Below are 16,963 nucleotides of genomic sequence, written 5' to 3' on the forward strand. Positions count from 1 at the left end.
GAAAGTTGAATTTAAATCAAAGGAAAATGAAACCAGAATGGAATTATTACAATAGATCTTTGAATCAAAAACCCCCAGTTTTGAACTCACATTCTTTTCTTGCTAGCTTCACTTGAACTCCTTCAGCCCTTTTTCTTCTCTTCCTTGCGCCTAGCCCTTCTTCTCTTCAAGGTGTTGGAACCTCTAGGAGTGGAAGAGCCTTTCTCTCAAGTAATTGAACACCTTCCCCCCTTTTAGAGGCCTCCTTATATAGATTTTCAAGGAGGCTCTTACCCCTTCTTGAAGCCTCTAGAATGGGGTTGAACTTTCTAGAGTTCTCTTGAAAGCTTTTTAAGAGTTGCCACCCCTAGCTATTTGGGCTGCACTTAGGCTCTTTCTTAGCACATGATAATTACATTCTAGGCTGCTCTTTTGGGCTGAGAATGGGCCTTCTCTACTGGGCCGAATTTTACTCTTTGCTAGGCTTTCTTTTCTTGGGTTTTTTCAAGGAATCAACTTGTTCTTCTTGGGCCGAAGTGTGTTCTCTTGCTTCCATTACCGGGCTGGGCCGAATTTGGTCTTTTTGGACCTTCTTTTCTTGCATTTTTTTTCTTTCTTTTTCTTGGATTAATTACCCCTGAAATCTTTTCTTATCATTAAACTAAATTAGGGCAAAATTAAATAAAAACGGCATATAAATCTATGCAAAGACCTCATAAATTATAGATAAATTGTATGTTCATCAATATATATATATATATAATATTATGTTATAAATAATAAATGATAATATAATATATAATATATAATATATTTATAAATAGATCATTATAAATATAATATAAGTATATATTTATATATACATATATAATGAATATATATTTATATATAGTACATAGAAACTATGTGACATATATTAAAAGTATATATAAAATATACATAAAAATATATATACCAGTCAGTTCGGTCAATCGTCGGTTCGGTTTTACGATTTTTCATGGACACCCTTAGTTACCTGGAGAAGCAAAAAGAAGAATGTGGTAGCTAGATCTAGTGTTGAAGCTAAATATCGGACAATGGCTCATAGAGTGGCTGAAATTATGTGGCTAAAGAATCTGTTGAGTGAGTTGGGTTTTCCAGTGAACAGGCCTATGATCCTATTATGTGATAACAAAGTAGCCACAAACATTGTTGCTAATTCAGTGCTGCATGATAGAACTAAACACATCGAAGTTGACAAACACTTTTGGAGGGTGATTTGGCCCGACCTCGTAGCCCGGGTACATGTGGGTGTGACCTTGCTCAAACGATGACTCAGCGTGACAACACAGCAAGCGCAACCTCAACTCGGAGGGAAGGCCCCACCGAGTTTAGCCCGATAACTCGACGGGATAGACTACTCGCTGGGAGCTGCCTGGCCTGCGCCTCTTCCCCGGGGCTAAGGCACCCCGAGCTGCCCCCGAGCTCGGGGGCCCCTGACCTTTTCTAATACCCGAGCTCCTCCCAGTGGACCTCGGGCCACTCCCAGACAGGAACACATCGATTCGCCTATAGATACCCCGAGCTGAAGACACCTCAGGTTAGATAGCTCGGTTTAGCTTGCCGTAGGCAGCTCGCCGCTTACGAGATAGCCCGGCATAGGGTAACTCGCGGAAGGGTAGTTTGGCATACCGCAAGAAGATCTCCTGCCTGACCGCCGTACCCGACAAATCTGGGGACAACATCCATATCTCTTGTCAGGCAGTGTCGTGCTTGCCACCTTAGAAGGTGCCTTACACCTGATAGGCACGTACCCTGCAATGATGGCCCCGCGCGTGTCACCTCAACCCTGCCTGTAACGACTGCGGCAGGCTGACAGTGGCGGTTATACTTGCCCTGTCAGAGGCCAGTGGGCCTGATGCAACGGAGTTCTATTTTAAGGAGCCTATTCTCAAAGAACGAGGTATCATCTTCTACACTCGCGCTATCTGCACTCTTAGCCTTTGTCTTCTCCTTGCTTCTCCTACAGAGTACTAACTTAAGCATCGGAGTGTTCCTGCCAGGCAAGCCCCCGGGGATTCTTCTTCTTCTTCTTCTTCTTCTTCATCTCAGGTATATTCCAGGAGCCACTCGGTTATACCTGCCCTGTCAGAGGCCAGTGGGCCTGATGCAACGGAGTTCTGTTTTAAGGAGCCTATTCTCAAAGAACGAGGTATCATCTTCTACACTCACGCTATCTGCACTCTTAGCCTTCGTCTTCTCCTTGCTTCTATTGGAGAGCTGACACTGCCAAGGCAGAGATCTTAGCTGCTCTCACAGGTCTTCGTTATGTCAAAATGCTAGGCCTTTCCTCTCTAATCATCAAAGATGATTCTGCTAATACGATAAAATGGTTAAGGGAGAAGAACAGAGGGTCTTGGAGGCTTGCTCATCTGCTGACTGAGGCTAGAGATATTTTGGATTCTCTGAATGTGAAGCTGATTTGAATCCCTAGGTAACTAAACTCCGTAGCTGACAGCTTAGCCAAATCTGGAGTTCATAGAGAATATCTTAAGGCCACTGTACTGTACATATTTTTTTGATCAGTAAAAAAGATTTCATTATAAATTTAGAAAAATTACAGAAATGAGTAGCCTCAGCTACCCCACTAGAATTTAGAGTTTGCCAACTATCGACTTTTAATTATCCAGCCTTACAACTGAGTCCAGAAACAATGTTCCTTGTTAACCCCATGTTTTGCTAGCTGATCTACAAAGCTATTTTCCGCGCTTGGAGTCCACTGTATTAACAACTGCATGTCCTTGGAAACGAATTTAAACTTCTTAATTTCATTTCTATAGAGCCAGGGAGTCTTTTCATTTTGCTTTAACCAGCTTATGACCACTTTGGAATCACCTTCCACAACCAGTTTTCTCATTCCCAATTCCATAGCCTTTTGTATCTCAAAAGCCACTGCCTTTAGTTCAGCTGTAGTGGAGTTTCCCCTTCCAATAGGGCCTGAGAACATCCCCACCACAGCCCCTTTGTCATTTCTTATCATCCCTCCAATTCCAGATATTCCTTCCTGGGTTGCAAAACCACTTCCATCAAAGTTTAATTTGAGGAAGCCAGAATCAGGGGGATCCCACTCTCTTAAAACCTTCTTTTTAGTTGATGAAGAGGAAGCTACTGTCCTCCAATTTCTGAAGATATCATCCACAGTAAAATCTGATAACAATCCCACAGATTTTACCCACAAAATCACCTTTATCATGATCCCTTCTATCAGCACTTCCTTGCACCTCTGCTTTTCTTCAAAGATTCTCAGATTTCTTTCCTCCCATATCACCCAAAGCACTGCTGCCCGAGTGCATCTCCATAGCATTCTACTTCTCATGTTTCTGTTCTTTAAATGAAAATTTCAGTTAAGTTTTCTAAAAAAATCATAATTATGTAAAGGGAACTAAAAGAACCAAAAAGAAGAAAAAAATTGGGGACTAGTTAAAAAAATAAAATAAAAACAAAGGATACAAAAATTGAAGATATCATTTTGACAGATGGAGTATTGTCACCCTTGAATCTCAATATACTTAGGTAGCAAAATTGAATCAAGATTCACAAGTAAAATAATTGAAAAATAAATTTGGTCTGAGTTTCAAGAACTTTTTATTCTACCCATTTCCTTTTCCATGCTGAAACATTTCACAAATATTCCCAGAGTTAAATACGTGCAACTCCAACAAGGTATTATAATGGCCCTGCTCTATTTCCTCCTCTCTCACCTGATGAAGAAGTAGGAGTTCAATTATGAAATCCTCCCAATCAATTTTACCTCCTTTTGATTGTTGACATTGTTGCTTCCTAGCTTCCAAGTCTTCTAGAAGGCAACTATCCTTCTTTTCACCTGAAACAGTGCTGGGAGGTCGCATAATCTCATCAATTCGCAGCTTAGCTGCATCTATCTTTTCTCTCCTCCTTTTGCATGCCAAACTACCAGTAATGAAAGAAGGAGGCAAGGCATTAAATCCCACATTCTTCTCCAAAATCTGTTGAAGTGAGAGCTTTTTGCTCAAATCTGATTTTCCACTCCACCATTCCTTACTTTCTCGATCTTCATATCTCCTCCTATTTTTTTGGTGATCCTCACCATTTTCACCTACATTCTTAAAGTAAGAAGATTCTTTTGAGAACTTTGAATAAATGCCTGCCAAGCATTCTTGTGACAGCTTGAGCTTCTCCACATCATCATAACTCAGATATGGAACTCTGTTTCTGTCCTCTAGATCAAAGTACTGAGAATCATTAATTACATCTTCTAAATTGAACCTGTTAGGTTCTATACTCTTCCTCTTATTGCCTGGCTTCAATCTTGACTTCATCTCCATATATTGAATCACTAAAGGTGCATTTTTTACTATATTCTTAACTGCCACATCTTTTCCCCATGGTAATTTTTGAGCAACCTTTACTAGTGTCTCTTTGAACTCTTTATGCCTCTTTTTGGATGTGGCGACTGTCGAATGCACCTCCTTTGCTATATTTTCAATTTCAACATCAACTTCATTTAATTATGCTACAAATTTCAGGATAGCAGCAACTATAGGAAGAGGCTTCCTTCCTGTTGTCAAGAACCATTTAACTGCACACTACAGAAGAAACCTTCCCTGTTTAACCATCTTATCCATCACATCCTTTGAAAATCTGGAAAAAGTAGGGCAGATCCTAATTGCCTGTTCGAAAGAGGTCACAATATCAAATTCAGGCGACTTCAAATCAAGAAAATCGACGACACGAAAGATCATCCGGCCAAGCTCATAAACATCACAACCAATTACAGAGGCAACTTCTGCAATGGAAAGGGGTCTGCTGTTCTTTCTCATCACAACATATGAACAAGCACCCACAAGAACAAGGAACCACTCTCCCCCACCGAACTCTTCATCAGTAATTTGCTGGATCATTCATTTTACCTCTGCAGAAGTTGCAGCTGAGAACCCTAGTTTTAAAGCAATATCTTCAATATCCTTATCAGCTTCATAGAGCTTCTTCTCTTTATAACTGTATTCACCACTGGCAGAAGCACCAACACGGACAAAGGTGCCCTGGGGGCCATTGATACCTCCAAAACTTGCTTGGAAATTGTCAAGTTCTTGCACAATACCACAATTCTTACAGACCAAGGTGTCGGTGAACTCATCACGTATGACAGTCTTCTTATTGCAGCTCTTGCAGGTACGGGAGTTCTCCATCCCTGTGCAACCAAATTAAAAGGAAGTTATAGTTCAGGCATTTCTTTGAATTACTTGAGGGGCTAGCAAAAGGTTTTGAAAATATGCAACAATCTCCCTCTGCCCATTTTTTGACGATGATGAAAGATAACTGATTGCAACTGAAAAGGTTTCAAGCAATCAATAACATTGGAAGAAAAGAAAAAGATAGTGACTAATTATCAATCTCCAAATCGATGGATTGGCAAGCAAACAAAAGAGAGACTGGAGAAATTCTAACCAGTCAGAACATTTACTACATACAAAAATAGGAGAGCAATCTTGCAATCTCGTTAATGTTGACGCTAACAAAGATTAGATCTCATGCTCAATATCATAGTCAAGACCAGATTCATCAAATGGAGACCAATTATAAAACAAAAAGAAGCTGTTTGCTCCTGATGTAGCGCGATTCGGCCACTCCTAGCTGGCACTCACGTGGCTCCTGAGAGGTACTTGAAACGAAGGAGAAGAGGAAGAATTCCCGGGGGGGTTGCCCGGCGGGAACGCTCCGACGATTAAGTCAGTATTCTGTGTGAGAAGCAAAGGGAAGACGAAGGCTAAGAGTGCAGATTGTGCAAGTGGTTCGAAGATACCTTGTTCCTTGAGAATAAGCCCCTTATAACAGAATTCTGTCGCATCAGGCCCTCCGGATCCTGACAGGGCAGGTATAACCGCCACTGTTAGTCTGCCACAGCCGTTACAGACAAGGCTGAGGTGGCACGCGCGGGGCCGTCGTCGCAGGGTACGTGCTTGTCAGGTGTAAGGCACCTTCTAAAGGTGGCAGGCGCGACGATGTCTGACGAGGGACATGGCTGCTGTCCCCAGATTTTTCGGGTACGGTTGTCGGGCAGGAGATCTTTCGGCGGTACGCCGAACTACCCTTTCGCGAGTTACCCTGTGTCGGGCTACCCATAGGCGGCAAGCTACCTATGGCAAGCTATGCCGAGCTGTCCGGCCCAAAGTGTTTTCACCCTGGGGTGTCTAGAGGTGGGTCAGCGAGCTCCCGTCGGGGAGTGGCCCGAAGTCCATTGGGAGGCGCTCGGGTATCGAGAAAGGTCGGGGTACCCCGACCTCGGGGCACCCCGAAGTGTCTTAACCCTGGGGAGGAGATGCAGGCAAGACGACTTTTGGCGAGTAGTTTATCCGCCCAGTTACCGAGCTCAACTCGGTGAGACCCTCCCCCCGAGTTGTGGTCATATCAGTTGCGCTGTCACGCTGAGTCACCGTTTGAGCAAGGTCACGCCCACGTGTACCCGTGTTGCGAGGTCGGGCCAAATCACCCTCCATCAATTGCCCCCCACTCCCTGTGCTGGTGGCGGTGACCCAGCACGGGGAGGTCATGACGCACCGGGTGGATTTGGTGTCGGTATTTATGCCGCTTCGTCGCTCGCTCCGTCTAGCCGGACCGGTCTAGCGCCCGGTTCGATCAAAAAAAGAATCGAGTCGCATCCAGATCACGCACGGACTTCACGCGACTTGGACTTTGCGGACATCAAAAACGCGCTAAACCATTTTCGCCTCAATGAACCCGCAGCTGTGGCTATAAATGGGGGGACCCTTGGCCATTTTCTTCGCCACAAAGCTTTCGTTGTTAGCGTTTGAGCTCACGCCAGGGGTCACTTAACTCGAGTCTTTCAGTTCGTCCTGTTCTCCCAGTCCGGTTGCGTTTCTTTGGTGAGTCCTCCCGAGCTTCCTTTTCCCTTCTAGTTTGTTTCTTTCCCTTTAGTCCGCTATGTCGTCTAGCGTAGACAGCCTCATCGACGAGCCCGAGGTTGGTGCCTCAGCTCAGGGTGTCCCTTCTGCCGCCCAGCCATCCGATGTACGGGTGGCTTCAGGTCATCTGGCATCCACTTCCCACTGGGGTCGGGTGCCAGATTAGTTCGGCCCTTCCACTATGACTGTGGAGAGACTCCAGGACCTCATACAGAAGTTCCATCTTCCTGGGGAGTACTCTTACAGTCTTCCTACCGGCAGTTTCCCATGGGAGCATGGTCCTGATGAGATCGTGGTCTTCAGGGAACAATTAGTAGCTGGGCTCCGACTTCCTCTCCACCACTTAATTTCTGAGGTGCTGGTGCACTTCAACATAACCTTGGACCAACTTCACCCGAACTCCATACGGAATATAGTTGGGACCATTTCTCTCTGCTTTAACCGTTCCCTTCCTATTGACCTGGACATCCTTAGCACCATTTTGGCCATAAAGAAAAGTGCTTCGGGAACTCTCCCCGGGCACAGACGGTCTTACTACTTGTCTCCCCGCCCGGGGTTCAAGCTCATGCACAGACTCCCGAGTAAAGTCCCGGCCTGGAAGTAGGACTACTTTGTAGTTTGGAGCAGCACGGGGTGGCCCTTCCCCACTGACTGGAGGGTGGCTGTTCAAGACCCCGATGTCATCTTAGATGGGAAGACCAAGAAGGCACTCCAGATGCTGGCTCAGCTCGGGCTAAATTATAAAGACTTCACATCCGAAGAGAAGCTCGTCCAGGCTAGCTTGAGCTCGGGTAGGTTTTGCTTTACTTCGGCCTTTTGCACGTATGTATACTTCGGATTGCTAATGTCGTGTTTTGCTGCAGGTCCCATGGAGGTGGAGAGAATAGATAACCAGAAGCTCTTCTGCCAAATGAAGAGAAAGAAACGCGTAGCCAAGAAGGCGCGCGTTGAGTCCCCGCAAGCTTCAACCGAGGCCTAACCTCCGCAGACTTCAGCTCCGAGGCCCGAGGTGGTAGCGAAGCCTGTCATCGACTTCAAAGGAGGGGCAGTGCCTCAGGGGCCTGAGGTGGCAGCGGAGCCTGCCGCTAGGCCCACCGAACCTGCTGCCAAGCCCATTGTGCCTGCTGCTGAGAGCGTTGCTGAGGCTTGTGCTGCAGGGGCTGTTGCTGGGGCTCATCCTGCGGAAGCTGCCGCCGAGGCCTCTGAGAGTTCCACTCACAACGTAGAGATGACGACATCTAGCTCGGAGGGTCAGGGGAGTCAGACCGTCCTAAACCCCCAACGCAGCCTGAAGAAGAGCAAACTGGCTGCATACCCGGGGGAGGTCAGCGAGTGGGCTGATCTCACTCCTGGTCAGCTCGGTGCCCGAGACGCCACCCATACTATGGTGGTGAGTCTTTTTTTTCCCTCTTGATCAGTTTCCCTTTTACAGGTGAACACCGCCATTCACGCCTTGACCCTTCAATCAGATTGGCACCTGAGGCGGGCTCTGGAGGCGGAGAAGTCATCCCGCGTAGCCCATACTGAGTTGAGGGCAGCTCGCTGTCAGGTCCACCGCCTGGAGAGTGACGCCTCGGCTCAGAAGAGCTTCATCGAGGTGTTAATGGCAGAGAAGGGGGAGCTGGCCCAAGACAAAGATAAGCTGAGGGCTGAGGTAAACGAGCTCAAGGTTGGTCAAGAGGCCTTAGGGCTTGAGGTGAACAGCCTCAAGGCTGAGCGGGATGCCCTGAAGCTCGAGATGCAAGGCCTCAAGGAGGCAAAGGGGAAGCTGGAGCACGAGGTGGAGTACCTCCAAGAGGATATAAGAGAGAAGGCCGCGATCTTCGAGGGTGCTCTCAAGGAGGCCAAGACTCAAGATGTCATCGACTATGTCAAATCTTCAAGGTTAGACGACGTGATGACCGAGGCCTACCGCAAGGGCTTCAAGCTCTGTCGGTGGCTAATCGGGCACCTCTACCCCGACTTGGATACGGGCGCCATCACCACTTCGCGGATCACTGACGACATCGTGCGTCAGTCAAAAGATGATCCAGATTCTGAAGATGAGGGCGCCGAAGATGAAGCAGAGGATGCTGGCCCAGTTACTGCTCCCGAGGAGGTCCCTAACAGAGGCAACGAGCTTCCGAAGTAGTTTGCTCCCTGTATTTGTAAACTTAATCTTCTCCCTTTTTCTTTTTTGTAATCAAGACGTTCTTAGTGGAATTTGTGAGATGAATCTTCTGCAATGAAGAGGTTTTTCTTTTTGTCAAAAGTTTGCACGATTCATTTTTGTCGAAATGGTTATCTCACCCCAAGCTGTTAACCTATCGAGTTGAACTTCTGAAGTAGGTGTACCTTAACGGCCATCGTGGCCCTAAACTGTTTAGTAGGGGTAGCCTTGTGTACGCCGGGGTGAAGGACATAGTAGGGCGCATGCCCGACCTGTCTGCACCCGAGGTAGGTTGTCGTCTGTTGTCCTTAACGGGTCCAACTCTTTGTGTGCCAGGGCGGGCTATTTGTTGTAAGGTTCGTGCCCGAGCCACCTGCACCTCAGGCGCTGCAAGTACTTAGTTCATGCTGATGGGGCAACTTAGTTTTGTACGCTACCGAGGTTTCTTCATTAGCTCGGCGTTTCAGCCCTTAGGCTGGAGGAATGGCTCGTGGCCCACTCTCGGAGACTGCTCATGCCATAGAGGTGACTGGGTCCTGTCGTGCCAAGGTCATATTAGCTCAGTATGCTGGCCCTTAGGCTTTGGGAGTGGCTCGTGGCCTACTCAATTCTTACAGATATTATTGTCTTAGGTTGACAATATTCCATGCCCGAGGTACTTGTTTCCCTTCAAGGGTCTCGAGCTCGTATGTTCCTTCCCCGAGCACTCGCTTCACTTGGTAGGGACCTTCCCAGTTGAACCCGAGCTTGCCAGCGTCGGGCTTAGGTACCATAACTTTACGAAGGACCAGGTTGCCAACGCGGAGGTTCCGCCTCTTGACCCTGGCGTTATAGTACCGAGCTACTCACTGCTGGTAGGCTGCGGTCTTGATGTACGTGAGGTCCCTTACTTCGTTGAGTAGATCGAGGTTGGTACGTAGCTCATCTTCGTTTGTCTGATCACTATATGCTTCTAGTCATAGCGTGGGTACTTCGATCTCTGCAGGGATCACTGCTTCGGTGCCATAGGTGAGATTGAAGGGTGTTCTCCCATGGCGGTCTTCTCCGTGGTTCGGTATGCCCATAGAACATTGGGTAGTTCATCTGTCCACAATCCTTTAGCTCAGTCCAACCGTGCCTTTAATCCGCGGAGGATGGCTCTGTTCGTGACCTTTGCTTGAGGGTGTGCGACTGAAGTAAAATTCTGTCGGATTCCCATATCTTGGCACCAGTCTTGAAATTTGATGTCCTCGAACTACTTGCCGTTGTCGGTAATCAATACCTGAGGTAATCCGAGGCGGCACACGATGTTCTTCCAAAAGAAGCTTTGAACATTTCGGGTTGTGATCGTTACGAGGGGTTCGACTTCTACCCACTTGGTAAAGTAGTCCACTGCTACTACTAAGAACTTCCTTCCACCCGTTGCTGGCGGGAATGGCCCGTGTAAATCAATGCCCCATGGTGCAAAGGGCTAGGGGTTGGTGAGATGCTTGAGGTCGGTAGCGGGTTGGTGGTGAATATTGGCATGTCTCTGGCATTTGTCACATTTTCTAACGAGTTCAATGGCATCTGCTTTCATTGTTGGCCAATAATGCCCTTGTCGAAGTGCCTTTTGGGCGAGGGCCCTGCCCCTCAAGTGTTCGCCGCACAGACCCTCATGAGTGTCGCAGAATACGAGCTCGGCTTCGGTAGGTCGCAAGCAATGCAGGTAGGGGAGCGTGTAGGATCTCCGGTATATCCGTTCGTCTATCATGACGTATTTGGCTGCCTGGCGCTGCACCCTTCTGGCTGCATTGCGATCTGCAGGGAGGGTCCCGTGTAGCAAGAAGCTCGCGAGTGGGTCAATCCAGCTCGGCTCTGCTTGAACGACGGGAGCGACCTCCTCTGCCCCCCCGAGAATGCTAGGCCGAGGCAGGTCCTCTATGTACACGATTCTCATGGTGATGCCGCTGGTGCTAGCTAACCTGGACAGGGCGTCAGCCTCAGCATTCTCCGACCTAGGGATTTGTCTGATGAAGTGTGACTGGAAGTTGAGCAGGGCCTCTCTGACTTTGGCTAAGTAGGCGACCATGGTCGGCTCGCGAGCTTCGTACTCGCCAGTGACCTGGTTGACCACGAGCTGGGAGTCGCTGTAGATAACGATGTGCTTGGCTTTTACTTCTCTGGCTAAGGCTAGTCCAGCTATCAACGCCTCGTACTCTGCTTCATTGTTAGATGCCGCAAACTCGAGGCGTAGTGCGTACTCCAGTTTCGTGCCACTTGGGCCGTGCAGAACTATTCCGGCTCGGCTGCCCTGTTGGTTTGAGGAGCCATCTACATGAAGGATCCATGGCTCCTCATCCCAGCTTGCGCTTGGCCTAGCTAAGAGAGATGCCACACTGGCTGCTACCTCACGGGGCTCGGACTGAACCGGCCTGGGAGCTTCGGGCTCACCTGAACTGGGGACCTCGTGCTCAATCGACCTGGAAACTTCGGAGCTGAATGTGCACTCGGCGATGAAATCTGCTAAGGCTTGAGCCTTAATGGCAGTTCGCGGCTTGTACTGAAGGTCGTACTCGCTGAGCTCAACGGCCCACTTCGTCAACCGACCAGAGACCTCGGGCTTAAGTAAGACTTGCCTCAGAGGCTTGTCGGTGATGACGATAACAGTATGAGCTTGGAAGTACGGGCGGAGCTTCCGAACTGCAATTACCAGTGCGTATGCTAGCTTTTCAATCTCCGGGTATCTCGCCTTTGCTTCTTGCAATATTTTACTAACATAATAGATGGATCATTGGACCCGATCTACTTCCTTTATTAGTACCAAACTGACCACTTCGTCGCTCGCCGAGAGGTATAGTTCTAAAACATCTCCCTCCTCGGGCCGGGTTAAGATCGGTACACTAGCGAGGTATTTCTTGAGCTCGTCAAACGCGACCTGGCAGTCTTGGGTCCATCCGAACCCTTTGCTCTTAATTGCCTTAAAGAAAGCCAGACAGCGGTCCGCCGACTTGGACATGAAGCGGCTCAGGGCAGCTACGCGGCCATTCAACCTCTGAACCTCCTTCAACTTCCGGGGTGGTCCCATATCTAGAATGGCCTTCATCTTATCCGGGTTGGCCTCAATGCCGCGCTGGTTAACGATGTATCCTAGGAACTTGCCCGAGGTCACACTGAATACACACTTGTTTAGGTTTAGTCTCATATTAAACTTACGTAGAATTTCAAAAACAGATTGCCAATCTTGTATTAATTCATGTGAGAATTGAGTTTTGACAACCATGTCTTCTACATAGCATTCTACTTTTCTGCCAATTACTGGCGCAAACAACTTATTTACAAGCCTTTGAAAGGTTGCTCCTGCGTTTTTCAACCCGAAGGGCATAACCTTGTAACAATATAGACCAAACTCCGTGATGAAGGCAGTCTTTTCTTCATCCGTCGGGTCCATCTTGATTTAGTTATAGCCCGAATAGGCATCCAAGAAACTTAGCAACTCGTGCCCTGAGGTCACGTCCACCAAGCGGTCAATTCTGGGGAGCGGGAAGCTTTGGGCAGGCCAGGTTTAGGTCAGTGTAGTCGACGCACATGCGCCACTTGCCATTGGCCTTCTTCACCAGGACGGGGTTAGCTACCCAGCTAGGGTAGTGGACTTCTCTTATGAAGTCAGCTGCGATGAGCTTCTCGACCTCCTCGTCGATCGCTTTCCACCGCTCCAAGGCTAGGTTGCGTTTCTTCTGTCTAACGGGCCTAACTACAGGATCAGTATTCGGCTTGTGAGTTATGAGTTTGGGGTCTATACCGGGCATCTTTTCCACAGACCATGCAAAAATATCTAAATTTTGAAGTAAGAAGCTTACCAGTTCGGATTGTAGAGGCTCCTGGATGGAGGCACCGATCTGAAGCGTCCGAGCTGGGTCTGCCGTTGAGGTCGGAACTGCGACTGTTTCTTCCGTGGGCGCGGCTCGTTCTTCGCCTTACTCCGTAGGCCACTCCAGTTCGAGGTTGTCGGCTACCTTGGTCTTTTCCTTCAGGGCGGCGACATAGCACTTGCAGGACTCGAGTTGGTCGCCCCGTGCTACCCCCACACCGAAGTTTGTTGGGAACTTCATAGCCAAATGGTAAGTGGAGACCACCGCCCGTAGGACATGGGTGATCGGTCGACCTATTATGGCATTGTAGGGGGAGGGGGTCGCGACCACCAGGAAGTCGTGTTTGAATCTGACCACACAAGGCCATGTGTCAACCTCCACAGGTACTGTTATTTTCCCAAGGGGCCAGATTTCTTCTCCGCTGAAGCCCACCAAAGGAGTGTCTATGGGCTTCAGGTCGTTTCTCTGCAACTGAAGCTGGTCGAACGCAGCTTTGAAAAGGATGTCGGCCGAGCTGCCTGAGTCAACGAGTACACGCCTGACCTCGAAGTCGTTGATTCTCAGCTTTATTACGAGTGCATCATCGTGGGGATAGTGGACCCCTCGCGCATCATCTTCTGTGAAGAAAATTGGCTTTTCTATCCTCGACCGCTTTGGGGGATTCTGCTCTTCCCGGGTGGTCTCACGAACTGACATCCAAGCTGCTGCTGAAGTGCAACCCGTAACGATCGAACCTTCCACTATCATGTGGATGGTCCCCCGAACTGGCCTCTCCTCCGGGGGCTGCCTCTACGGTTGTTCGGTCGGCCTGCTGCTGGACTCGGGGGCATCCTTACTGTGCTCCCCTTGCTGACCTGTTTTATTACTATTGTTATTATTATTTTGTACAAAGTTTCTCAAGTATCCGCGACGGATGATCTCCTCTATCTCGTTGCGGAGGTTTTTACAACTCTCGGTACTGTGACCGTGATCTTTGTGAAAACTACAATACCGATTCTTATTTCTATCATTGGGATTCCCCCTCAGGCGGGGTGGCCACTTCACGTATGGGGCGTCCTTGATCGCCATTAGGATTTCGGCCCGCTTCGCGTTCAGTGGGGTGTAATCAGCTCAGTCCGCTACAGGAGCTCGGAGCAATTGACCCGCTTTGCCCCTCGAGCTGTATCCTTTTTCTTTCGGTTGTCCCCTTGACTGGAAGGCTCTCCTTCCCTCTTTTTTTTTTCGGGCGCGCCCTCACCCTTTTGGTTGCTCTCCTCTTTTGTGGCTATGAACCTGTCCGCGAGCTTCAGGAACTCGGTTATGGTAGCTGGTTGGTAGACGACCATGTGTCTTTTGAACTCTTTGTGTGTCACGCCTTCCTTGGCTGCTGCAGGGCGTATGGCGGGGTCCAGGCGCGGTATCTACATACAAGCATCGTTGAACCGCTTGATATAGCCCCTGATGGACTCTCCCTCTCTCTACACTATGCTGATGAGGCTTTCTTTAGTTTGCGGGCACCGTTTGCTGGTGACGAAGTGGGACGTGAAGACCTGCAAAAACTGTGCCCAACTTCTTATTGATCCAGGTGCCAAGTTCCGATACCATGTACAGGCTACTCCTCTGAAAGTAGTGGAGAAGGCCACGCACATGCACAACTCACTGGCTCTCGCCAAGTGCATCTGTGACTAGAAGGCATCTACGTGATCATTTGGGTCAAACGACCCGTCATACTTGTCAAGAGGGGGGAGCTTAAGTCTTTAGGCATTGGGATTGCCAGGAGTTCGGAAGATGGGGATGGAACTGAGAGGAGGGGAGCTTTGACTTCGGCCAAGCTTACCTCTTCTTTGCCCTCGAGCTCGGGCAAATCGCGGGTGACAGATCGGCATTCGTGCTGCTCACCTCTGCGCTGTCCGGAATGGTTTGTGCAGGAAGTGGCCTGGTCCGCTGGTGATGGCTGCGGACAGGGGGATCCTGCTTGGAGTCTGTCGCCAGGATCTCGAACGGGTTCTCAATGAGCGGGGTTTCAAACTTCGACTGCCGAGGTGATGTAGACCTGGCGAGCTGGGGTCCTCCCGACCTGTTCGCCCGCGACGAGACCGGGATAGCCAGTCTCTCCCGTCTGCCACGGGAGGAGGCCTGGTTTTTTGGGGGGTTTTGGGGGGCCTCTCCTTGGCCAGAGGGGTGCTTGTCTTGGCGGCAAGACCTAGCTTGCTGCGAGGCTGGGTGCCGAGGCGGGAACTGCGGCTGCTGAAGCTGAGATTGAGGTAGCTGGGGGAACTACTGCTGGTAGTGGTACTAGGAGACGTGGTGCAGCATTTGCTGCTGATAGAGCTGGTGTTGTTGGAGCTGCTGCATTTGGGCTTGCATGGCCTGCATGCATTGCACCAGGTCGTCGAGCTGGCTCTGGCCGGTTGCTAGAGGAACAACAGTTGGTTCAGCAAAGGTTGTTTCCACAGAGGAAGGAAGGGGAACACCCACAGGCGTCGTCGCTCGTGGTACGTTCAGGCTGGGGACTCCGTCCACCAGGAGAGGAATGGTGAACTGTCTTATGCAGACCGTGGGAACCTGGGGTTGTTCCCTGGAGTTATCCATCTCCATGCTTCGTCCAACGTTGCTTGAGGAAGCCATGAGTGTTGATTTTTTTTTTCAAGGAAGAGGAGAACTGCGAAAGTTTAGAGAGAAAGGCCTTTTGAAGCGTTTCCCACAGACGACGCCAAATGATGTAGCGCGATCCGGTCACTCCTAGCTGGCATTCACGTGGCTCCTGAGAGGTACCTGAAACGAAGGAGAAGAGGAAGAATTCCCGAGGGGTTTGCCCGTCGGGAACGCTCCGACGATTAAGTCAGTATTCTGTGTGAGAAGCAAAGGGAAGACGAAGGCTAAGAGTGCAGATTGCGCAAGTGGTTCGAAGATACCTTGTTCCTTGAGAATAAACCCCTTATAACAGAATTCCATCGCATCAGGCCCTCTAGATCCTGACAGGGCAGGTATTACCGCCACTGTCAGTCTGCCACAGCCATTACAGGCAAGGCTGAGGTGGCACGCACGGGGCCATCGTCGCAGGGTACGTGCCTGTCAGGTGTAGGGCACCTTCTAAAGGTGGCAGGCGCGACGATGTCTGACAAGGGACATGGATGCTGTCCCCAGATTTTTCGGGTACGGTTGTCGGGCAGGAGATCTTTCGGCGGTACGCCGAACTACCCTTTCGCGAGTTACCCTGTGTCGGGCTATCCCATAGGCGGCGAGCTGCCTGTGGCAAGCTATGCCGAACTATCTGGCCCGAAGTGTTTTCACCCTGGGGTGTCTAGAGGTGGGTCAGTGAGCTCCCATCGGGGAGTGGCCCGAAGTCCATCAGGAGGAGCTCGGATATCGAGAAAGGTCAGGGTACCCCGACCTCGGGGCACCCCGAAGTGTCTTAACCCTGGGGAGGAGATGCAGGCAAGACGACTTCTGGCGAGTAGTTTATCTGCCCAGTTGCCGAGCTCAACTCGGTGAGACCCTCCCCCCGAGTTGTGGTCATATCAGTTGTGCTGTCACGCTGAGTCACCGTTTGAACAAGGTCACGCCCACGTGTACCCGTGCTGTAAGGTCAGGCTAAATCATCCTCCATCAGCTCCAATAACATGGTCTAATCTATTACACACGCAAAATTGAACAAAAAAAGAAAAAGGAAAAGAAAAAAAGGGCAAAGCAAAGTTGCATAAACCTTAGCCGGAGCTGGATCTACTACTCATGCATTGAGAACATCTCCCGTACTTATAAATTATTATTCACGGGAGATATTCCCAATGCACGGTGGATGTGCATGTGAGGCGCCCCCGTGTGAGGAGCATATCCCGTTCCGGAGAAGAAAGGGAGAACAAATAAGGCGAGTTCGCGTTCTGTGCACCCGTTGGTGCATTGAACGCGTGAACCCGCGAAATGCAAAAAGGACACGTCGACCAGGCCAACGTTAATGCGCGTTTGAGCGTTAACGTGGTCTGGTCGGTTCACGCGGATACAAACCGGTTCGTGCGACACGAACTGGTCTGGAACTCACACAAAAGGGCTTCATTTCTTCGATTTTGTTTCCCAACACCAAACCC

General features: G+C 49.3%; 1 pseudogene; it reads right to left on the bottom strand.

Annotated features, from left to right (window-relative positions):
- Nucleotides 1–939: 939 nt before the first annotated feature.
- LOC148877537 (plant-specific TFIIB-related protein PTF2 pseudogene) lies at nt 940–8,267 on the bottom strand (annotated as a pseudogene).
- Between the last annotated feature and the right edge of the window lie 8,696 nt (nt 8,268–16,963).

This window comes from Nelumbo lutea, chromosome 1 (genome assembly GCF_056320005.1).
Source record: "Nelumbo lutea isolate HS-2025 chromosome 1, American lotus-T2T, whole genome shotgun sequence".
Classification (NCBI taxonomy): Eukaryota; Viridiplantae; Streptophyta; class Magnoliopsida; order Proteales; family Nelumbonaceae; genus Nelumbo; species Nelumbo lutea.